General features: G+C 45.4%; 1 protein-coding gene across 1 annotated transcript in view; it reads right to left on the bottom strand.

Moving 5' to 3' along the window:
- CCNI (cyclin I) overlaps positions 1-18,970 on the bottom strand; it is a 56,116-nt gene extending 37,146 nt beyond the window's left edge. The window contains exon 1 of the mRNA XM_075929449.2: positions 18,707-18,970. The gene's annotated coding sequence lies outside the window, so the exon portion shown is untranslated. The remainder of the gene's footprint in view (positions 1-18,706) is intronic.
- Positions 18,971-25,118: the final 6,148 nt, after the last annotated feature.

The raw sequence follows: 25,118 nt of genomic DNA, 5'->3' as shown, positions 1-25,118 counted from the left end.
TTTGTTATGGAAAGGTTGGCAAATTGGATGGGGGAAGTCCGCTATGTAAAAAGCTTCAGTTTTGTTCTGAAGGCTGTTCTCTTCCAAACAAGGTCCTAAGTTGGCAACTCTTGCTCCGAAGTCAGAGAGTTTTTAGAGGTGATGATGTATTCTCTGTCTCCCCCCTCATGGCCACATGTCCCTTCTTCCAGGCCCCTTACAAAATCCACACACACACGGGGTCTCTCTCATGAGTACCACCACTTTCCACTTGGGGCAGAATAACGACCACACACAGTTCCAAAAAGTCTTCCATGTCGACAGAATAAAGACCATTTCTGCAATCTGTAGGTTTTCCTTTATCGATGGCTCTTCGATTCTTGCCTGCACCCTCCCCCCAGCCAAGGGCTCTACAGACATAGCTGCACAAGTGCCAAAAAGAGAGGAATAATCACTTCCCTCAATCTGCTGGCAATGTTCCTACTAGTGCAGCCCTATATGTTATAAGCCTTCTTGGCAATCATGGCACATTGTTGACTCATATCCAGCTTCTGCAGAAAAAGACCTGGGGATTACAGTAGACAAGAACTGCTGCTTAGGCAGGTACTCCCCAGTCTGTAAGCACGGGAGTCTTCAATCCTAAAAGCGGGACTCTGCACTTGTCCTCATTGAATCTCATCAGATTTCTTTTGGCCCAAACCTCCCATTTGTCTAGCTCACTCTGGACCCTACCCCGACCCTCCAGCATATTCACCTCTCCCCCTCCCTGCCCTAGCTCAGTGTCATCTACAAGCTTACTGACGGTGTAACCTATCCCATTGTCTAGAGAGGTAAAGATGTGAAACAAAACGGGCCCGAATACATAAAATGTTACATCATTAACAAGGTGTATATCTGACTAGTGCATTAATGGATACAAAGTCACAATTTATGGGGGGGACGGGGGGCAGGGGAGAAATAATTATGTAGATTGAGAGAAGAAAGGCTTTGCCATATGCTTGGATTTAGAATTTTGGAGACAATTGAACAACTGTGGAGACTGGAGTCCTTCTGCAGTACATCTACACAGCCCAAGGGAGCACGTCTCTGGATCATGTCGGTCGATTTGGGTGAACAGAGCTCATGCTAGTGCTCCAAAAGCAACTGTATAGGCAGTGCTTTGAAGTGAGGCTTCTCCAACGTACATTGCCATCTCCATGCCACTCTGGAGGACCACCACAAGAGGGGGGGAAAAAAAGGGTGTTTAAATCACAGCATCTATTCAGTCGTTGCCCTAGGACAAGACTGAGAGCCCAAGGAGCAGCCTGTAGTGTGGACACTCCAAACAGGTATTCTCCCAACATCAGCTGGCAAGCAGCAATTGTGCAGTTCGCTGTGTCAACTGCTGAACACCACACTTGTCACAGCCAGCATGAGGCACGGCGACTTGCTCTGCAAGCAGAAGAGCTCTGAAGAGACAACACCACACACAGCAACCCAACTTGGAAATAAAACCCTTTGAAAAGCACGGTATTTTACTGGTGTTTCACATCCTGCTCCCAAATCACTCACATGATCTAGGCCAAAGTTCTAGTATCGCTACTGCACTAGGCCCACACAGCAATGGCCTCTCCTCCCAAGAGGCCAAAGTACAATAATCCACTCACTTCTAGAAATAATGGAGACCGCATACAAGGCTGAAGGAATCGGAAGAGAGCTTGCTCAAGAACAGACCTAAAGCTTTGCAGTGGGCAAGATCAATCCTTTGTCATCTTTAGAAGACTATGGCAGGATCACCTCTGCACCAAAGCCTGACCCCCTCCCCCCCCAAAAAAAAATCTGCACTTGCAAAGTCCAATCGAAACCTACAGTTGAGCCAAAGATGTGTCCTCTGTGGACAGACTGTGCCATTTCTCTAACACAGCGCCGGGATATTGATGAATAGCTCTTTAGATAGCACAGAAGGTCACGCTATCCTTACCCTTAACACAGAGCCAGTTTCAAAAGGGTTAATAAACGATCAATAGACATTTTAAGAAGAGTGGTCAGAATGAGATACATTTCCTAAGGGACTGATACTGATGTTGAAGCATTTTTTTCCCTATTTTTATCCATTTAAATTATCAAAGTTGCAAGAAGTTAAGGGGTGGAGAGATCAAACAACAGGATGGGGTAGCCAGTGGTTTTCAACCTGTGCTCCGTGGACTTGGGAGGAAGGGGGAAGAGAGAAGGAGGGAAGGGAGGAGGTTTGCAGATTAGGTCTAATATTTCCTAAAGCAGTCCATATCTTTATTTGCACTTTTTAGGACTCCACAAAGGGAAAGAGGTTGAAAGCCACTGGGTTAGACAATAACAATGTCCACCGTCATTAAATAGGTTTCAAAAGGTTAAAGCTTTATGACCATTACAACATGAACTGCAGATGACACATGCCAACATACACAAAATAAATATCCTTAAACTAGTAAGCAGTGTTTCTTACTTTATCAATCTGTAAATTTCAGTCAATGGAAATATTTTTCTGTTTGTGCATGTACAGTGAAAACAACATTTACTGACATTTACCTGTGAAAATCTAATGCTTTCAAGCTTAGTTATAAGTATTTTACAGACACGAACAGAATATTTACAAAATATCAGCACATTGACAGATGTTCTAGACAGTCATAAAAATCAAGATTACAAGCAATGAGTTAGACTAACAACCTATGGCACCAGTTGGACTTTAAAGTTATCAATAAATTATTAAAACTTCTGTTTAGAAGAGTTCCTTTATTATATATAAAAAAGTGACTGTTTGGAGGGTGGGGGGGAAAATAGCCACACTGCAAAATATTCTGTAAAGGCAGAATCCACAAACTCTTTATAGCAATTTATAAATTTTAGAAGACCAAGAAACAAGATGGAAAGGTCTCAAGTGTTTCACTGGCATTCTTTAAATGAACAAAATATCCCCAAGAAAACAGCAAATAGAGGGGAAATATCTCCCGGACAAGAAACCTATGGATAAAAAGTGTTACAGAAGATTCAACAAAGAAGAGGCATGTGCGGCAGTAGCCCTAGGCTTTTAAGGATTTTTAGTGACGGGAAAGAACACTGAATCCCAAATCTACTTACAGGTGCTCAAGGCAGGACTCTTGAGGACAGTAATAAGCTGTCTTTGTTCTGTTCACCCTCTTTTTGCAAGCTGGCCTGACAGACAGGAAATAATTGCCTACTGGTATAAACCAGTGGCAGAATTTAGTCCCAATTCCTTCACCCGCAGTGCTTCTGAGACAGTACAAACACCCCTGCTTACTATGGGCAACATGCAAACTCACACTCTAGCCCCCACATGAGATAATCTGCAGCTACAAGATACAAGACCCTCCCTCCCATTTGTGATGAATTATGCGTTGAAATTTTGGTTTACTTGAACCCACATTCAAAGCAAAACTTGACATGTGAATCTGTATTAAAACGTAACCAAAAAACAAAAAGCTTTGTATGAACCTCTTCAAACCAAAACATTGCTAAAAAGGACACTGTATTGTTGATCTTTACACTGCTCTTACTGACATGTCTCTTACTTTATTTGTCCAGATCTGGATTTAACATCTGACTGTGCCCATTTACTGGGCCCAGTCCTGCAATTTCTGGGCACTCAGATCTCACACAATAGTCAGGCTGACTTCTTCTTCTTCTTCCATGTCTGCAAAGTCAGGATTATGTATGTTTACTTCTGTCCTTGCAGCTACAGAGCAGGACTCTACTATGTCAGGCACTAAATGAAAGATTTGGTCCTGCCATGGGGGCAGGAGACTGGACTCGATGACCTCTCGAGGTCCCTTCCAGTCCTAGTATTCTATGAAAGATGTGGTCCCTGCCCAGATGAGCTTACACTCTAAGCCCAGGAATATAGAGAAAAAAAATGGATACAAACAGACTGGGAACTCGAAGAAACAGTTGTGATATACAAAAGCCACTTTTTATTCTGAGTCTAGTAAAAATGAAAGGCAAATGAGGTGGCAACGGCACAGTACTGAGCAAAATTGTATACACCCTTACTCAGATGCATCCTCTTCTCTTTGGTCTCAAGACAACAGCTGCACTAGTTTACCTCAAGTTGGCTCATTAGGACTAGAGAGTACACCTTCCATACATACTAAAAGTTAACACCATCACCACCCCTACCCCGCCCAGAATTTTGAAACTGCTCTTTGCTCCCCTCATAACAGAGTCCCAGTTACCCCTTAGTTACACCAATCTAGCCCACTGACACCACTTAAGTTACTTCTGATAGTAATATTTGTAGAATGACCACTGCATTTTATGACTGAAAGTCTAATTTTTTATGCTAGTTTGCTATACATTGAGGAAAAAACCCACTGCGCACTGCTTTACAAGCAACACACTCATCTGCCTTGGATGATTGTAATTCATGTGTATCTAGTTGCAAATGTAACAGACTGAGCAAGAGCTCAATTTTTTTTTTGGCAGAACTAGCCAGTCATTAATATAACTGAACAGCAACAAAACACAAAATTGAGTAAAAAAACTCTCATTGTTCTTAAGTCTTGTTTCTATCAAGTTATATTGTGTGTCTAGCACACAGAGCAATTACAATAATTTGGTTCCCCTTCACAACAGCAAGCAAGATTCTCAGTGAAAGAAACCACCACCATACATTGATTTAAAACCAAACTAAACTCAGAGTGAAGCCAACATTTTGCTCTGCAAACTCAGATCAGATTCAGGGAAAGTGGTCAGTGATTACTGCTAACGTAAGGGTGCAGTTTAAGGCACTAGGAGGAAACAATTATGAAGGAAAGAACAGTAAGCTACCTTTGGAACAATGAGGCAGTACAATGATGCCCTCCTTCTCATTAACTAAATAGACAATTCAAGAATTACAAAGTTAAATTATATACAAGGATCACGTGTTCTCTGTCTCTCCGAGATGCCATTTAGACACCATATAAACCAGGGGTGGGGAACCTAAAGCCCAGGGACCAGATTCAGCCCCTGGAAGCAGGACCAGCAGAGAATTCCAGCTGGCCCCGAGCTCCCTGCAGGGGTTCTGCTCTTGAAATGTACAAGAGTCCCGCTGGGGCTCTTGCACATTTCAAAAGCGGAACCGCAGCAGAACCAGCAGGAGCAGAGACTACTTCAGTCCCCACTGTCGCCATTTCCCACTGTGCCTTTACCTCCTCTGGCCCCACAAACAGTGCTGGGGGGAATTGGCTTTTAAGCCAGCCCCCCCCCCCAGCACCAGTTCCTGTTCCACACCCTGCTGTCTCTCTGATGGGGGGGGGGGGGCACGTGGGGACTGACTAGTCACATCACTAGTCCAATAGCCAATAAACTTGTGCTTATCGGCTAGTCACTTACATCCCTATCCCCACTCCTGACATAAATGATCCAATTCCCATTGTCCACTAGAACAGTGGGTGTGTTATCTGTTCTCTGCAAACACCTGCTGCCAAGTTGGTGCAAACCTCTGTGTTAGTCTGGTCCTGGGGCATCTGTACAGGTTTTTTTGCATCAGAAGCCTAAGTAACTCAAGCTGGGAAGTTCTCAAGAGGACACCAATGAATAAGGTAATTATTAGAAACACACGGACTATTTTATCCCCATATGCCACTTCACTGCCCAGAGGAAGCAAACTCTGCAGATTTAGGGTGTGTCAACATCTGCATCTTTGAGTTTCTCTTCTGCTTGCTTTGCAAAATATTTAGTCTGAAGCTGGCACTGGTTCCCATACATCCCATTACAGCAGCATTTGTAGCTCCCTGTGCTTCAAATTTTGTTTCACCAATAAAGAACAAGCTACAGCTGGGAGTGGACTAGTGTATAGCAGCTTGATCTTCCAAAGACAGCAACCACCAGCTGGACAGTGTAGTAGTACTTACTAGAGCATTTAACATTTAAACTGAATTATAAACAGCAAAGCCTCAAGATTTTGGGGACAAAGCTTTCAGCTGGTATAATGCCGCTGAAATAGTTATACAAGCAGAGAATATGGCTTGTGGAACAAAGGAAAAAGTAATGTCACAAGGACAGGTGAACCTCTGGCAAATGTCTTAATTCAATACCCCACTTATCTAATTAAAGAATCATTTGATTTCTGTATTGACAAGCAAAACTGAGTATTTGCAATAATATGCTGTTCAGACTATAAGTTGAACCTCTCTAGTCTGACACTCTCAGGACCTGACTGGTTGCTCAACCATAGGAGGTAATGCCACTAGACAACACTGACCAACACTTACTGGGCTCTTAGAAGACATTTCAGGGACAAATAGAACTAAACATAAGAACAGAGAGCCAGGACTTGTAGCTGTAAAACTTTATGGGACCATGGAAAACTTGGCCACACCCATAAGTGGACTTCCAGCATGGTTTTAGTTAGCTGGATCATAGGTATTGCTGGACCAGAGAGGTTCCACCTGTAGTATATTGCATATTGTTACCAACTGCAGTTTTTCATTAAATAAATCAGTACATAAATAGCATCTGCAGTTAGGGAACAGAGGAAAACAGAAAATATCTGCCTACAACAGAGAACTGAGGAATCTAAAATCTTAGGCAGATAATATGGGGGTGGGGGTAAAATATATGTCTTTGCTTTGAGCCTTGAGGACACATACAGGTCATGTTCTCAGCCTTTTCTCTGCAAGTCTAAGGACTTGAAAACACTTTTGATATGAAAGCTGATGGTGCATCTACATTACAGAGCCTCTGTTAACATAGCCCTCTAACTCAAATGCAGCCTACATGCACAGGAATGTTTCTGTTGCCATATCACCACCTCCCCAAACAACGTCCTTTTAGACTCATTGCTAGGGCAATCACTCATAGCTAGGGCAATCACTCCTAGTAGTCAGAGCAGTAGCAGTCAGACCAAGAGCAAGCCAAAAAGCAGGCAATAGAATTATAGAAATGGAAGGGACCTCAAGAGGTCGAGTCCAGTCCCCTGCCCTCATGGCAGGACCAAAGTCTCAGATTTCAAGGCATTACAATAAGTTACATCACTGTAAACTGAATGATGGGTAGGTCATATTAAAAGCCTGAAAAATCTACTTGACAAGGACAGTAGCAGCAGCAGACAGGACTTAAATCCAGATCCTCACAGGTATCTAGGTGCCCCTCTATGTATGTAATTACCTTGAAGGACTGAGGCACCCATCCTCAATTGTGGACAAGGGGGAGAAAGAAAAGGGCTGCCCTCCACAATTCAATCTCCACCCCTGCTCTTTCTTTCTAAGAACCCCAGTGAATTTTACAAGCAGCTGGTTACTTCCGCTGCCTTGCAGAGTTTAGCAATGAGCAGAAGAGGAAGCATGATCTAGTGGTCTGATCATGGAACTAGGAGCTAGGAACTCCTGAGGCCATAGCGGTCCAGTAGCCTTGGCCCGGAGACCCTGCCTCCTCTCATGGGGGTGGGGCTAGGGATGTGAACGACTAGTCGACTATCCGATAAGCAAACACTTATTCGATAGTTAGACTATTCGCTTCCTTCCCCTTCCCCGCCCCCCCCCAGCCCTCCACTTGCTGCCTCTATCAGAAAGAGGAAGCAGGGAGTAGGGAAAGAAAAGGAGATGGAGTTGCTTCAAAGTGGCAGTGCCATGTGGAGCTTGGAACCAGACCCTGGGCTCCATGTGGCACAGCTGCTTTGAAACTCCACGTGCAGCCCAGGGTCAGCTGGGGACTCCCCCACTGACCCTGGGCTCCATGCAGTGTAGCCACTTTGAAACGCCACAGGTAGCACAAGACCAGAGGGGACTGCTTGAGTCTCCTGCTGGCCCTGTGCTCCCTGCAGCCCTTTTGCCTTTGAAGTGTAGCAACAGCCCAGGGAGCAAATTGCATTGACTATTCTATTAGCCGATTAACCTAAATTTAACATCCCTAGGTGGGGCCCAGGCAGAATGGGACGGGCCTGCCTCCCACGCCTGAGGACTAAACTCAGCTCTGCCACTGCCATGCATAACCTTGTGAAAAATCATTAAAGCCTTCCTGTTCAGTAAAATGGGGTTAACAATACTGAATTAGCGATTGGTTACCCATTGCTTTGAAAAAAAATCTACATAAAGCCATCAATAAAAGTTGGATTTCTAAGGACTTAGCTTTCTTCTTCAATGTAACACCCCCTGTGTAAAATCCATCAGGCAGAGAGGTTTTCATCACCAGTCCCTCTGGCAAAATATTAATCAACTTTCTGCAAGCTTCAGAGTAGTAGCAGCTTTGATGTAAAATTTCAGTATATGTTTTTAGGGTTTTAAAAAAATGCAGCTGAAATACTTCTATACGAACAGAGCAGCATCTGAAGTTTCAGAGGAAGTAGGGGGACAAACTGAACTTTTACTACAAGAGTTGAGAATCAGAGTTAAAATAAATCAGTACATGAGCCTGATCCTCTCCTCCAATCAGACTCCTCTCCTCCAATCAGACTTTTAAAATCAAGTCACATTTTTAAATAAACGACAAAAAAAAGAATACTATTACCCAACTCCTACATAAGTGTTTCTTCGTCAGGAGACTTCAAAACATTTTTACAAGACTTGTATAAACACAGAGGCAGGTAGAGGAAAAGTGGCATGCCCAAGGACATATAAGAGACCAGTGGCAGAGCCAGGAATAGAATTCTGGTCTTCTGAATCCCACTCCATTGCTCTATCTACCAAAATATTCTGCTTCTAAAAGCAGCTGAAGAAATAAAAAAAGTAAAGATACAAGCTTTTAAGGACTCTAGTTTGGTAGCAGGTCAGAATTAGTAACCAGAGCTGCAGTGACAACCGCAGACATGCAAAGAGAAGGGTTCTTCTGTGGAAGGAAGTCTCCCAAGAGGATTCTGAGCTGCTGAGTTCACTAAACTATCATTTCTAAGTTGTGAGAATAAGTATGTACAGTATTTTGTTTCTCATCAAGCACAAGCTACACTGGAGACCTGGTAACAGAGGGACACTGGAAGAATCAGCCCTTGAGAACAGGAGGCTGACAGGAGAAAAGACAATTATGTAGAAGATTTTTCAGAGGCATAAAGGGGCAGTTAGGTGCCCAATTGTCATTAGTGTCTTTGAAAGTGTATTCTATAAACAAAAAAGTGTCTAAGCAAAGTTAGTGGAACTGAAACTCAAAACCATGTCTACAATTCTGGAACATATTTTAAAACATCAGATCTTATTAAAGAATTATCGGTAAAGTCTGAATTACCTTAGTAACTAAGAAAGATATTTCTAAAATGTGAAGGTATACGGCAATGCGAGTTAAAGATGCAAGATTGACAGTTTTGGAGACCAAAGCCAGAGTTTTGTCCACAGAACAGATATAGTACATGTAATGGTATGTTTTCTTCTATTGCCTCAATCCAGACAACACGCCACAAGAAGTGAAAAAGACTGTTGGATCTTTATGGTCTATTTATCCAATCCAGAGTTCTGGGTACACGTACAAAATACAGGCAGTCCCCGGGTTACGTACAAGATAGGGACTGTAGGTTTGTTCTTAAGTTGAATCTGTATGTAAGTCGGAACTGGCATCCAGATTCAGCGGCTGCTGAAACTGACCGCCAGTTCTGACTTACATACAGAATCAACTTAAGAACCCCAGGCGTCCCCAAGTCAGCTGCTGCTGAAACTGATCAGCAGCTGATTCCAGGAAGCCCGGGGCAGAGCAACTCTGCCTCGGGCTTCCTGTAGTCAGCGCTGGTCAGTTTCAGCAGAAGCTGACTTGGGGACGCCTGGGGCAGAGCAGCTGGGGTGCTGCTGTGTTGCTCCAGTAGCACCGCTCCTCGGTGCTACTGGACCAACCCAGCAGCACCCCATCTGCTCTGCCCCAGGCGTCCTGATTCAGCCGCTGCTGAAACTGACCAGCAGCGGCTGAATCAGGACCTGGGGCAGAGCAGCTGGGGTGCTGCCGGGTTGGTCCAGTAGTGCCCAGAGCGGCACTGCAGGACCAATCGGCAGCACCCCAGCTGCTCTGCCCCAGGGTCCAAAACAAAAGCCTGGTCTGCTGGGGGGGGGGGGCACACTAGCTGCGCCCCCCACCCCCAGCAGACCAGGGACACGGGGAGCAGAGCCACAGCGGCAGCGGGGTGCCGCGCCTCTGAGGCTTTGCTCTGGCAAAGTCTCAGAGGCGCGGGACCCCGCCGCGGCTGCAGCTTCAGTCCCGGTGCCTGTGGTCTGCTGGGGACGATCCCCAGCAGACCAGAGGCACCGGGACTGAAGCCGCAGCCGCGGCGGGTTCCCGCGCTTCTGAGGCTTTGCTCTGGAGACGGTCTCCAGCAGACCAGGGGCACCGGAGCAGCTTACGAACGGGGCTCTCTCGCCCCGGAGCTCGCAGGTAGCAATCCGCCACCTCGACCTCCGGGGAGAGAAAGCCCCGTTCGTAAGTGCGGATCCGACATAAGTCGGATCCGCGTAAGTCGGGGACTGCCTGTACATTAAGAACTATACAATGCCAAACTAAAATTAGACCAAGATGATTCTCCTCCAACCCAAGAATTCCCCCACTACTAAAGCCTAGAGAAACAGAGCTTAAGACAAATAAAATGTGGACTTTGTGAATTCAGAGTCATAGCTCCTTATGGAAATAGCCCTGCAGCCTGCCACCATCAATGGCTTCAGCAGATGATACATGGTTGCTGAGACCCAATAAGGAGTGAGTGCCTCAGAGGTAAACAGGAAAAGCGCCTCAGAGGCTGGCGCCGCACTCCCAGCAGTGCTTCCGCCTTTGAAATGGCTACTTTCAAAGGTGGAGTCGCCCGTATGGACTAAACAAATAGTCAATGCAAATTTGATTTGTTGATTAATCTAAATTTAAGATCCTTACTTCACACTTTTAGGAAAATTAAGGCAAATCAACTAAGTGTAACCCTGAGATACTGCTAGCAAAAGGGCGAGTGAGAATGCAAAATACATCACCACTAGATCTGGTTCTACTTACTTAGGCATACACATTACAAGCATTAACAGACTCATAATAGATCAGTGTTTAACTTTTTAAGACCAAGGAACACTAAACAATTTTTTTTTTAAAATGGGGAACACCGAGGATTTTTTTTTGTTGAGAAAAAAGAGGCTTGTCCCTTTAAGGGTGGCCATTTTGAATTCTATTCTCTCCACGGCACACCTCCAACTGCCTCGTGGCACACCGGTGTGCTGCAGAACACACTTTAAGAAACGCTGTACTAGATGCTCAGCTCCTAAGACTGGTCGTCTGTGAGCAGACCTAGGATAACCAAACTAATTTCACGATAGCCATTTAACAACCATTAGTGAACAGTGTTGATAAAATAAACATTTAAATACAAAATCTGTGATTTTTTTAAAAAAAATAAAAATACTCAATTTCCTCTTTAAAAACAACAATTGCTGGGAGTTATGTAAGATACTGTCTCTGTCTTTAAGACAACATAGGAAAGGATGACGGCAGAACAGAAAGGAAGAATGGAGTCGAAAGAAAAAGGAAAGACATTATTCAGTACACACACAGCTTCCCTTATTCCCCCACATTTTTGCCACAGAAAAATTGCTTCTGGGAGTAAAGGGAGACTATCTCTTTGGGAATATTTTGAAGAAATTCCTTCCCTCAGTAAAAGGAAAATGTGCCAAGTGTAAGCAGCGAAAGATGATGATGCAGGGCCTAGTTGCAAGAATGAAACATCATAAGGAAAACCACTTATTGGGAGAAAACAACGTGGATGAAGATGTGAATGTCTGAACAATGTGAATCAACCGGCTAGTAACTTAAATAATTCATTTTTCCATGCATAATTCTTCAACACCTTTTCTATGCCTTTCAATATAAAAGTGTGATTTAACAATTAAATGCCCTAGAAATTTAAAAAAGAAAAGAAGTTTAGCTTGGATAATCCTTCTGGCTTAGCTAATTAGTTAACTAGGTTTAGAATCTATCACCCAAGTATGCAGCACAGCAGGAGAGGGCAATAAGCAGCAAATGGGCCAGATACAGTTCTCCAGGGTTAGCCCTTGGTGGGCCACTGGTATTTTATCTACCTATGCATCTACAGGTAGAGACGTTTGCAGCTCCCATTCACCACTGTTTGCTATTCCAGCCAATGCAAGCTGTGCACAGTGGCCCGGACACCACTTCCTGTGCCTGCCATTGACCAGTAATGGCAAGCTGCAGCCAACAGGTCCTGCAAGCAGCCACACCTGCAAACGTGCAGCTAAATAAAGCCCTGGCACCCTGCCAGTGGCTAGCCCTGGCAAACTGCCTTCAGCTTATTGCCCACACCTGGAGTACAGAATGCTGCAGTTAAGAGAAGTCTAGAGTTGCCAGTTGCCTTGGGGTGTCATTATCTTAGTATACAAGAGCATCAGAATGGCCATACTGGGTCAGACCAAAAGGTCCATCTAACCTAGCATCCTCTCCTCTGTCAAGTATCAGAGGGGTAGCCGTGTTAGTCTGAATCTTCGTCGCTTCTCCTCTGTCAGTGGCCAATGCCAGGTGCCCCAGAGGGAATGAACAGAATAAGTAATCAAGTGATCCCTCCCCTGTCACTCATTCCCGTTTCTGACAAAGGCTAGGGATACCATTCCTACCCATCCTGGTTAACAGATATTGATGGACCTATCCTCTGTGAATTTATCCTGTTAAAGTCCTGGTCTTCACAACATCCTCTAGCATGTGGTTGACTGTGTGTTGAATGAAGAAATGTTTCCTTTTGTTTTAAATCTGCTACCTATTAATTTCATTTGGTGACCCCTTTGTTTATGTGTTATGGGAACAACAACTTTTCCTTATTCACTTTCTCTACACCAGTCATTTTAATAGATCGCTATCATATCCTTCCTTAGTCTCCTCTTTTCTAAGCTGAAAAGTCCCAGTCTTTTTAATCTTTCCTCATATGACAGCCATTCCAAGCCCCTAATTTTGTTTCAGGATCTCATTTAAGCATAAGAAACTGTGATAGTCTACCTGCAACCACTTCAGAGCAATCCATTAGTACTTTTAGCAGCAGTGCTGCAACTAAATACATTTCAGACAACAAAGGAGTATAGGGAGCAAGCAAAATATTTCAATCATCCAGCAAAAATACCACCATGGATGGGTTTGTTGTAAGGATCAGCAAATACAAGACACTATAGATAAAAAGATTGCTGGGTACACTTATGCCACAAACTAACTTTTTCATATTTTTTAACACTTCATTGACATGGTTAAGTTTTTACAAGGCTACATGCCACCTGGTAGAACAGGCATTGGTGGAAAGTTACTAGATACAACATAGGAGAAGGAACTTGAACAGTGTGGGGAAATTTGCCAGTTTAAGCCTTGAAGGGTGAAGCAATGTACACAATGATTCAGTAATATGTGCCTGTTTGACAACAGAAGATTGGGTTGCATCTCGTTTCCAATATATCTATTGTTTAAGTGCCCACGCAAGAGAATATTTAAAAAGTGGCAATGAAAGCTGTAATCAACTGAACAAAAATTCAACTGTCACATGCACAGTTTTGTCACAAACAATGCTGCAAACATGGCAAAGATGAGAAGGTATTTAGAAGAAGAAACAGAAATATGCTCCTTAACATACTGCTGCAGTGCCTATTTAATGCACTTTTCAGCCAAAGACTTAAGTACATCTTCTCCAGGAATTTATGCTCAGTATACTGAAGCCTAGTTCCACAGCTTTAAACAAACTTCAGAGAAATTGCTAATGAGTTGCCCATGCTGTTGAAATTTGGAAGGCACTTCGAGACACCGAGGAAAAAATACCTCACCAGAAAGTTAAGTTGCAGGCAGGAAAGAAGCGGATGGATCAAACACTAATACCGCCTGATTTTCTTGCAAACATTCTCGACCCCAGATATAAAGGTAGATGCCCAATTTCTGAAGATGATGCGGCCATGGCATGAGCTTCTCAAAAAAAAAAAAAAAAAAATCGGTTATGCTAGTCATAATAAAGGTGAGGGCTAAGGATGTTAAATGTTGCCTAATCGAGCAGGCAATGGAATTTCTATCGACTACTCAATAGTCAATAAGGGGGGCATTCAATATCTCGCTGTGCTTCTGCCTTTGAAATGTACAAGAGCCGCATGCAGCTCTTGTACATTTCAAAGGGAGAAGCGCAGCAGTTTGGACACATGCCAGTGGAGACTGCTTCGGTCCCCCCTCGCACCCTGCTCCCTCCCTTGCTGCCTCAGATACAAAGGCAGCAGGGGAGGAGGTAACTAGCTGAGTAGTGACTCAACTACCTGATAAGCCTAGGTTTGTCGACTAGTCGCTTACATCCTATGGAGCAAAACCATTTAATCTGAACATGTTTACTGATGTTATGAACCAAATCACTCCCCTGGTTTGGTTGGAATCATTAGCCAGGCATCTTGAAACACAGTTTCTCAGCCATCTTTTCACAACAGTAGCTTTCTCTGTAGGCATAGATAATAATTTCATCGGTTGGCATTATTCATTCAAAGCTAAGAAACTGACCGGGAATTGAAAAAGCAGGAAAACTTGTATTTCATTTTTAGTCTATGAATAAAAAAATCCAACTGGAAGTGGAGAAAATCAGAAGTTGGAGAAGTTTTAATGAGATCGGACCTTTACTGTCATGATGGCTTTTCTGTGATAGAAATGTAGCCGTGTTAGTCTGGGGTAGTTGAAGCAAAATGCAGGACAATGTAGCACTTGAAAGACTAACAAGATGGTTTATTAGATGATGAGCTTTCGTGGGCCAGACCCACTTCCTCAGATCAAATAGTGGAAGAAAGTAGTCACAACCATATATACCAAAGGATACAATTAAAATTGTATCCTTTGGTATATATGGTTGTGACTACTTTCTTCCACTATTTGATCTGAGGAAGTGGGTCTGGCCCACGAAAGCTCATCATCTAATAAACCATCTTGTTAGTCTTTCAAGTGCTACATTGTCCTGCATTTTGCGATGGCTTTTCTGTTTGAGTTAAAAAAAATTGGAAAATTAAAGTGCAAGGACAGCCATAAGTCAACGGTTCCAGAGATGTAAATGCAACATTTAAGATTTAGTTTAATAAAATAGAAGCGTTATTGTGTTTGTGTGTATGATTTAGTTCTTACCATTCCTAATGTACTGATGCTGCATAAGCAGCATGATGCAGGTTATAATGCACTGTTTCCTAAAGAAAAGTCACCTAAAAAGTTACACAAAGTATACCCTCCTACATGTTGTAAAATGCTGTACTGAGTTAGCTGTAAATGAACATGTTTTAGTGATGAGATCTGCACAATTAAAAAATGTGAAGAAATATCAGCGAGAAGTTTAATTTAAAATCAATGATTTTCTCTTTGCGATTTAAATCGAGCCACCCTGTTAGTAAACAATAGCTTCGGGTCCTTTCCCTTCCAACCTGGGCTGGATTCTTACCCACTTCCTATGAAATATACAGTCAGTCAGCCATTACCCAAACCAACCCATCGAGACTAGGATGTTAAAATTAGATTAATGAATTAATCAACTATTCGATTGATCAATAACAGCACTTCCACTTTGAAATGTAGCAACAGCTGGGTGGGCTTTTGCTGCCTTTCAAAGGATGAAGGGCCACGTGATGTTCTCCCTTTGAAGTGTACAAGGGCCACATTTCAAAGGCAGAACGCTGCCCCTGCACCGCTCCCACAGAGCTGGAGGAAACCAGCCGGCTCTCCCCAACACTCCCTTCTCGCTGTCTCTTTCTGACAGAGGCAACGAGATACGGGGACGGAAGGGAGAGAGAGAGAGAGACTAGTCAACTAGCGTGTTGACTTTTGCTTTTGGATAAATTTTTGCTTATTGGATCGTCGACTAGTCACTTACTTCCCTAATCCATACACTTTTGCCCTTCCCTATCCCTCAAAAAGCAACTGTAAAACAAAGGCCCAATTTTCCATTGCAAACGTCAGTGTCTTAGTTAAGAGAACTGCAGCAGCACTATGTGCTTTCAGACCTGGACCAGGACACCACTGTACCGGGCACTTTACAAACACAGAACAAAGTTATTTGCTAGCCCAAAGAGTATACAATATTAAACCTCTAGCTGCCAGCAAAGCTCCACAGAGATTCACCCCAAAAGAGGAGAGAGGGTGTGATTGCCACAACCCTCCTCTTTCATGGTTCCTACCAGTTGTTAGGAGGTGGATATAAGATATTGCTTTAATCTGTAATGTCCACCCCAAACTCCATGAACAGCAACTGCTGCTGTGAGACCCCCCCAAGGTGCATATCCTGGAGTCATCTTGGCCTGGCCCCATCCCAGACAAGCAGCACCCCAATATAAGGGAACTCCTAGGTGTTTTGTGGCGTTATTTCCCTTCCCGCAGACTTTCCACCCTGAAGGCCTTCACCAGCGTGTACTCCAGCAGTTGCTGGAACAGACACAGAGTAGCAGCCCCTAACTTGCAGCAGAGCAATCTATACTTCTTCAAATAGCTACAGTGCAATATATTTTTGGAAAGGGCATTTAAGCAACCCAATAGATTTATACTAGCAGAGAAACATTTCATGCAAATGTCTCAGAAGGTGTTTTAAATTAGATCCCAAACACACAAAAAGCAAGAATCTATAAGAATATACAAGGAACAGATTAAGAAGAGTCTTTTAATGAGGCCTTCCAAACCCCAGCTAAGAGAACATTCCAAATTTGAGGTGCAGAGCAATTAAAAGTGCACACACCAAAGTGTTTCAACGCCTATTGGCTTTCCCAACAGATTAGCTCTGAAGAGCTCAAACCCACAGTTTTTCCAGACAGAGCAGGTCGGAACAAGGCACAGAACTGTGCACTACATTTTCAAAGCATATGAACAATTTTAAAAGCAAATATAATTGTTGGCAGCAATCCAAAGAAGATTTCCCCAAGTCTGGAATAAGATATTGTGGTTGCTTTCCCAGAGCTAAACTTCTACTAGCTATACCTTACAAAACCTAGTGCCATATACAAGTATCCCTGAGGTAACTGTAAATAAAGCACTGCAATAAACTAATCTAAAGGTTGCAAAAGCCTACAGACTCATCACTCTATGACAGTAAAAACATTAGCCAAGCTTGAGGGGGAAGACTAAAACCACATAACCGGAGAGATTTCTGTGCAATTTAAATACATAGGGGTTTTTAAAAAAATTCAAAACACTGTGCCTATGTCAGAGATGCAGGGAAAGGGGCATTGTGAGCTACACAGCAGCTGAAAAGCAACTGTTTAAGTCAGCCATATTAATCCTGCCTGCCCAGGGGAACTAATCATTTTTTTTAAAACAGGCAATAAAGCATCATTAATTTTGTTTTCCAACATTAGGGTAAGAGGTGGGGAAATGGATTTTTTGCCTAAGGTAGCAAATTATCATGAGAATTTTTGCAAAGGCTTCTTTAAACCACTAGCATGAAATAACCTAGGGCAACATTATCTGTTTCTCTCATCCCTTCTAGGACAGGATTACAAGAAACAACATCATGAGTAATTCAGTCATCTTTCAAGAAAACACTCTCCATGGGGGGTCCCATCACTGCAACTGATGGCACCAACCAAGAACCACCAAACAAAAACCAACAGCATCCAAGAAACCTGACTGCACAATTTTAGAGTCAGATCAGGAGTTTAAAATATAGCACAGTTGTATTTTAAAGCATATTTTTGCTAGAGAGTAATCAATCTAAGACAGAAAGAATTAGGGACAACTGATCATATGGACAAAAACAAGAGCTAAAGCACAAGAAATACTTGATACCCTATCTGCAGTAAAATTACAGGACTGAGAAGTGGGTACAAATAAAGTGGAATTATGCCAGTTTGAACAAGATTTAGAACAACAAAGCCCCCAATGCCAAAAATGAATTCTGCCCAGGTAGCCCCCTGAACCTCCATGGAGTCCTAATGGCTGCACTGGAACACCACACAGGTGCAAGAGTACTCCAAATCAGAGTTTATTTCAAGATTGGGGACCTAGAAATAAAGAGTCCATATTAGGGGCCCTCAGTTTCCCGCAGGAGAGGAGGATGCTAAGCACCTTTCAGGACTGGCCTATATCTTGCAGGACTGGTCAGACACGGGATTATTTAGAAACGTGACACACCGGAAGAGAGGATAAAAGCATGCATACTTGCACGCAAACTGAAATACACCCAGTTAATTTCTTTCTTGCATTTGACAGTCAATACAAATCAATGTATATAGATATAGATATAGATATAGATATAGATATAGATATAGATATAGATATAGATATAGATATAGATATAGATATAGATATAGATATAGATATAGATATAGATATAGATATAGATATAGATATAGATATAGATATAGATATAGATATAGATATAGATATAGATAGGATTATTGCAAAAAAAAGACCTACACAAACTGTAACATGGATGTGAGTGCATACTGTAAACACGGAAGTAAACGCAATAGACACACACACAGACATAGGGGTATTGCGGATTTACATCGCCAAACAATACTAGATACTGTATCCTGCAACAGACCAGGATCTCGGCATGCATGCTACTCCCAGCCACATACACGCTGCATGCATTCCCTATGTCAACAGCCACACAGGCCCGCGGTGTTTACAAGCACAAATACCTCCATACGCCGCCAGCATGCCCCTTGCAGCGCCGCAGGGGAGCGCCCGCCCGCCGGGACGCATGCACGGGGACGGCCGGCTCTCGCAGGCTATCCCCGGCTGCACGCTGTCCACGGCGGCGTTGCATAACCCGCCCCCCCGAGCATGCCCGCTGCCCGCTGCAGCCGCACAAAGGCGCCCGGCCCGGTGGGGACGAGCCACTCACCTCCCCTGCCGCGGGGTTGCCGGTCGGGGCTGCGGCCCATCAGCACCCCATGCTGGCGGCGCGGCGCCGGGCGCTGCTGGGAGGCCGCTAGCGCCCGTGCCGGGCCATGCTCCAGGCGGCGGCGGCTGCCCGCGGGACTCAGGGCTCCATGGCGGGCGCCCGCCTTCCCGCCGCCCCCGGGGCTGAGACGCGCTGCGGGAGGGGCGGGGAGAGGCGCGCGCGCGCGCAGAGGGGAGGACGGCGCGAGCGAGCCAGCCGCGGCCCGGGCCGCAGGGCGGGAAAGAAGGGCCGGCAGCCGGCCCCGCCCCTCGCGCGGGACAACCCCCCCCTGCGCGCGCCTCTCAGAATGTGTTCTCTTCCCCCCCCCCCCCCCCTCCGCGCGTGCCTCTCAGAACGTGTTCTCTTCCCCCCCCCCCCCCCCTCCGCGCGTGCCTCTCAGAACGTGTTCTCTTCCCCCCCCCCCCCCCGCGCGTTCCTCTCAGAACGTGTTCCCCCCCCCCCCCCTTCCCTCCCCCCCCCCCCCCCCCCCCGCGCGAGGCAGGGTTCCCTGTGGGCACCCCCCCCCCCCCCCAGCCAGGCTGTGCCCAGCCCCTGCCCCCAGTTTCTCACTCGTCTGCAGCCCGGGGTGTGTTGTGTGTTGCCCCTGCCAGCCCTGGCGCCCTACCTGCCAGCCCCCACACAGGGGGCAAAAGGGGCAGTTGTCCTGGGAACAGCTGCCCCTTTGCACCATGTCACCCCTTGTACTGGGGCAGTGGTGGCGACTGGTCTGCTATGGACTGGGGGCGGGGGGTGCTGAGCTGCCTGGGGGCTGGCATGGTGCACTTTAAACCACTGGGAGGGCTGGGTGCCCCCAATGCCACCCTTTCCACCCAAGGCCCCACCCCTTCCAGGAGCGTGCAGCCTGTTCCCCACACACACACCTTGCCCAGGGGCCTGCAGGGGCTGTCACAGCCCAACACCTTTGCACCCATCCTGCTCCAGGGGGAAGCCAGCCCCTCTGCAGTGGAGCTCCGGGGGCAGAAGCTGTGAAGGGTCTTCTAGAGGGTTGCCAGTTCTCCTGGATCAGACACCATTTGCTGCAATGGGTGGCGGTGTTTCCGGTGTGGGCAGTGGGGAGCAACACAAGTGTGGACCGAAGGGTTCAGGAGAAGGAGGAGAGTGGCCAGACCACTGGCAGGAGAGAAGCAGCACTCTGAAGGTGAAACTGCAACTTCTCTCCAGCCACATGGCTGTCCCCTGCTCCCTTTGCCGCCACTTGGTGAGTAGTGGCTGAGCACTGCCTGTGGGAGGAAGGGCAGCAGGGAATGGGGACAGGGCCCACTGGACACCATATACAACTCTTAGGGCACTATGAAATTTTGGTGCCCCAAATTTCACAGTGCCCCACGTGGCTGCATGTTTTGGATGGACCTGGCCATGGACCTGGCCACATACATATACATATACACTACATTTGTATGGCCTCGAGGCTGTCAGCTGGGCCACAGCTGGGTGCTGATTAACCTACAGGTTGAGAACCACTGTCATTGATATAAACACATTAAATGCATGCCCAGGAGTCATCTATATAATGCATGCATATATTCGTTACTTACACTGCGTACACATATGTGCTCTACAGACATCTATATAATGCATGAGTGTGACCCTAACACAGTGTATCCACTCACCTACACACACAGGCTATGTCTACACTCACGGCTTCTTGCGTGAGAAATATGCAAATGAGGCTAAGCGTGGAATATCGCCGAGCCTCGTTTGCATACCTAAGGAGCCGCCATTTTTGCAGAAGAGGCTCTTGCGCCAGAATGAGCTGTCTACACTGCCTCTTCTTGCGCAAGAAAACCCCTCTTACACAATGCCATTCTTCCTGAAAATAATCGGCGTAGCGGCATTGCGCAAGAGGGGTTTTCTTGCCTAAGAAGGGGCAGTGTAGATAGCTCTCTCGGGCGCAAGAGTCTCTTCTGCAAAAATGGCGGCTCATTAGGTATGCAAACGAGGCTTGGCGATAGTCCACGCCTAGCCTCATTTGCATATTTCTCGTGCAAGAAGCCATGAGTGTAGACGCAGCCACACTGTGTACTGCTATTTTTTCCAAAAGGTATTAGTGCTTTTGTGTGTCCAATTTGAGACACCTGTCAGGCATCATGATTTGAAATCGGGTGCCACCAAGATGCCTCTCTTTGGGCATCCAAAATCATTAGTCACTTTTGGAAGTGTAGGCTGCTGTACATAGTGGAGTTGTGTGTTCTTTATGTAGATAAAAAGATTCATGTGTTTCTTATATTTTGGGCATCCTATAATGCCAGAACATGTCCTATGCATGTGCCCAAAGGCCTATCACAGGGAAGGAAATGTATGCCATACATATAGTATATATTTTATACCACCACACATTACTAGTTTTGGGTGCCCAATTTAGCATTTGGTACAATGGAGTGATAGTAATTAAGGTGCCTGGGTACTACTGAAATTAAAAAAAATAATAATGAGGCTTTATTTTCAGAAAGTAACAAGCGCATGCCCTCTTAAAAATCAGGCTCATTTAAGGTGTCTTTGGTTGGCATCCAAAATCTCTAATGACTTTTGAAAAATGTAGGTCAGTTTGTACATGCTAACCCTACCGATGTATGCAGTGTTGTTGGGACTGCAATGGGCCACTTCACCTTAAATGATCCCTTGAACCATGTGTTAGCTACTTATGCTAATCAGTCTGTTCCACCTTGTATTTAGCTGTGACACTGAGCACATTGCCCAGGCCTGAATAAGAGCTCTGTGTAAGATCGACAGCTTGTTTCTTTTGGTCCAATAAAATATTACCTCACCCTCCTTGTCTCCCTAAAACTCATCTATGGACATAAGGAATACATGGAACAGGGACACATCAATGGGTGTCTAGCAAGGACACACATATACTTTTGAGTATAGGGAATAAAACATCTCATAGCAGGGCTATCTGCTTTTAAACAGGAGATAAATAGTGGTGACATATTGATGGATATGCAGAACATTCTATTTACAGTCGATATAAATCGGTCAGCCTAAACATGAAATCTTCTTACATATCCTTAAAATAATGTTCATGATCATTTAAAAACAAATACTGTATCAGTCCCTCACAAACACTACTTGTCAGTTAAGAGGATGAGTAAAAGGTTGATTTTAATATTTAAATCCTAACTAACTGTATGAATATAGCAGTGTATGTAATGTGCACCGTGCAGAGGGTGAGTTACGAGCGCTGAGCGCTTTTTCTGTTCCAATCTTTCACAAATATGTTGTTTAAAAGGGACTTGGTTTTCCTTTCACTGCTTGGCGGAAGGATCAGCTCTCTGTGTTATGATGAATCTCATCTTTCCTTCCTCCCCCTCCTCCATTCTGGGGAGGCCTCACTGCGCATGTTCTGCAGTGGCCAGCTGGAGGAGGCAGAGGAAGAAAACAGCAGAGAGCAGGGATGACAGGAGGTGGGGAGAGAAGTAGGTGGCAGATGGGTTAGGAGATGGGAGAAAGGAGGAAAGAGAGCAACATATGTGGAAACAATGGGACTGGAGCATAAGGGCAGGGGAACATAACGGAAGAGATGGCAGGGAGTCACTGGGGAAGGAGTCCCTCGGCAGTACCTCCCCTGCTTTAGCCAATCTGATCTCTTTTTCTACTCAGGAAATGTGTGACAACAGCCTCCTCTCCACTACCCTCAGTCTCTAAGTATAATTCCCCTCCTATCAAGTATCACACTCTTAAGCTTTAGGATTTTTATCTTTAAACCCCTCCCCACTTAGGAACATCAGAAAGACACCACATTTCTTTCAACGAGACCTACACAGGGGGGCTATGTCTATACTGCAGGCTTCTTGCACAAGAACTTTTTGCGGAAGAGATCTTCCACAAAAAGTTCTTGCTCAATAGCACGTCCACACTGCCATGTGCTTTTGCGCAAGAGATGGACTTTTGCGCACGAGCGTCCACACTGCCATCGACGCTCTTGCGCAAGAAAGCTCTGATGGCCATTCACAGAGTGGCTATCAGAGCACCTGTGCTTTTTCCAATAGGGGTTTCTTTTGTCCGTCCACACTTGCCTTTTTGTGCAAGAGCTCTTGCGCAAAAAGGCTTATTCCTCGTAGAAAGAGGAATAACTCTTGCGCAAAAAGCCCTGACTTCTGATGCTCTACTGTACTTTTTCTTGCACAAAAAAGCACGTGTAGTGTGGACGCTCCACAAGTTTTTGCGCAAAAACTCTGCAGTGAAGACGTGGCCTAAAAGTCTGACGATGATTTAAAAATGAGTAGTCCTGTGGCACCTTAGAGACTAACAAAAATATATAGTATCATGAGCTTCTGTGGGCAAAACCCACTTCTTCAGACGAGCTGGTCTTGCCCACGAAAGCCCATGATACTATATATATTTTTGTTATTTTCTAAGGTGCCACAGGAGTATTCGTTGTTTTTAAAGGCACAGACTAACACAACTAGCTCTCTGAGACTTTTTGACTATGATTTAGTTATAGGAACAATCTAGTGGTGTATCTAAGTGATTTGTTTACACTGGTTATTTATTTCTCATCCCGACACCCCTTTCTCATCCCGACACCAAATTCCATCAAAGGCAGCAAAGTTCCATGCGGTTATTAGGGTTGCCTCTAGAACTGTCCTGGAGTCTCAAGGAATTAAAGATTAATCTTTAATTAAAGACTAAGTCATGTGATGTAACCTCTAGGAATATATCCAACCAAAACTGGCAACCCTAAGTTGCAGCATGTTAATAAAAATCCTGCCTGTTGCTGAGCAGAAATCACCTACAGTTACACAAAGGTTCCTTCTATGAAATGTTACACTTTTGGCATCTATAGAACTAGAAGATTTACCTGGTTTTGCTCAGGTCCTTAATTCAATCCATTTTTTATTTTCTTCATTGAAATCATTGCTCTAGAGTGGGGTTGGAGATGAGGGGCTAAGCACGCAGGCTGCCCTGGGGAGAGAGAACTACCTGCACTGGTTGCAGCCAGGTGAAAAACACCTGCCCATGGCTGCTGCAGCTCCAGCAGGCATAGCTGAGAGAGGACTGCATGTCCCCCAGATGGGGGAGTCCAGATTCATCTGTCCTCTGTGCTCCCCAGCCAGAGTGAGGAGTGCAGCAAACTATGCACTTTCCCCTTGCTCCCTGATGAAGGAGAACAGCCGGCAGTGTTCCTGTATGAATCAGCATGTGCTTCTATTGGTGGTGCACATACCTCCATGCACATAATAAAATTTATTCCATGCATGAATGGAAAAATTAGATGGAACATGTGGGCATGAGGGGTGCCAGAGTCAAGATTGGGAGATGAGGAGGGGCTCAGGGCAGGAGGTGGTGGATGCAGGAGTCAGGGCAGAAAGTGGGGCTTAGGGCAGAAATGTGGGGGGTGAAATATTCATGCAGATTAGGTATGAGAGGATTCAGGGCAGAGAATGGAGGGCTCAAGGCATGGGGTGGGGATTTGGGGAGTGCAGGAGTCAGGGCAGGAGTTTGGGAGATATGGGGGAAACTCAGGGCAGGGTATGTGGTTGCAGGAGTCAGGGAAAGGGGTTCAGAGGTGTGTGGGGGGGGCTCAGGAAGTAAGGAGTGCAGGAGTCAGGGCAGGGGATGGGAATGGCCAGCAGTTGCTCCCCAGGGCCAGGGCAGCAGGGGCAGCGGGGCTGCGCTTGCCACCCCAAGGCCAGCGGGGTGCTCCCCAAGGCCAGTCTGGGGTGGCATGGGCTGCACTGCCTGGCTGGCACCTGCTCTCCGGAGCTGGGGCACTTGCTGCCCTCTGTGGTCATTCCGAAGTATAACTGTCCACCCATGCTTGCTGTTCCCCCTGTGGTCATTGAAGGGTATGTCTAGGCTACATGCCTCTGTCGGCAGAGGCATGTAAAATAGGCTACCTGACATAGTCAATGAAGCTGGGATTTAAATATCCCCGGCTACATTAAAATAAAAATGGCCACCGCGCTGTGCCGGCTCAGCTGATTGTCGGCACAGCGCAGCAGTCAAGACGTGGATCGTCGACAGGGGGAAGCCTTTGTCGACCGCTCCCTTATGCCTCATGAAACAAGGTTTACAGTAGCAGTCGACAAAGGCTTCCCCTATCGACCGATCCACGTCTTGACTGCTGCGCTGTGCCGACAATCAATTGATCCGGCACAGCGCGGTGGCCATTTTTATTTTAACGAAGCCGGGGATATTTAAATCCCCGCTTCATTGACTATGTTGGGTAGCCTATTTTACATGCCTCTGCCAACAGAGACACGTAATCTAGACATACCCCTAGGCTACGTCTACACTGGCAGCTTCTTGCACAAGAACTCTTCCACAAGAGAGCATCTACACTGGCATGTGCTTTTGCGCAAGAGCATCCATGCCAGTGTAGACGCTCTCTTGCGCAAGAAAGCTCTGA

Source organism: Pelodiscus sinensis, chromosome 4, assembly GCF_052426305.1.
Source record: "Pelodiscus sinensis isolate ZL-2025 chromosome 4, ASM5242630v1, whole genome shotgun sequence".
NCBI lineage: Eukaryota > Metazoa > Chordata > Testudines > Trionychidae > Pelodiscus > Pelodiscus sinensis.
This window is presented reverse-complemented; position numbering and strand designations above follow the sequence as displayed.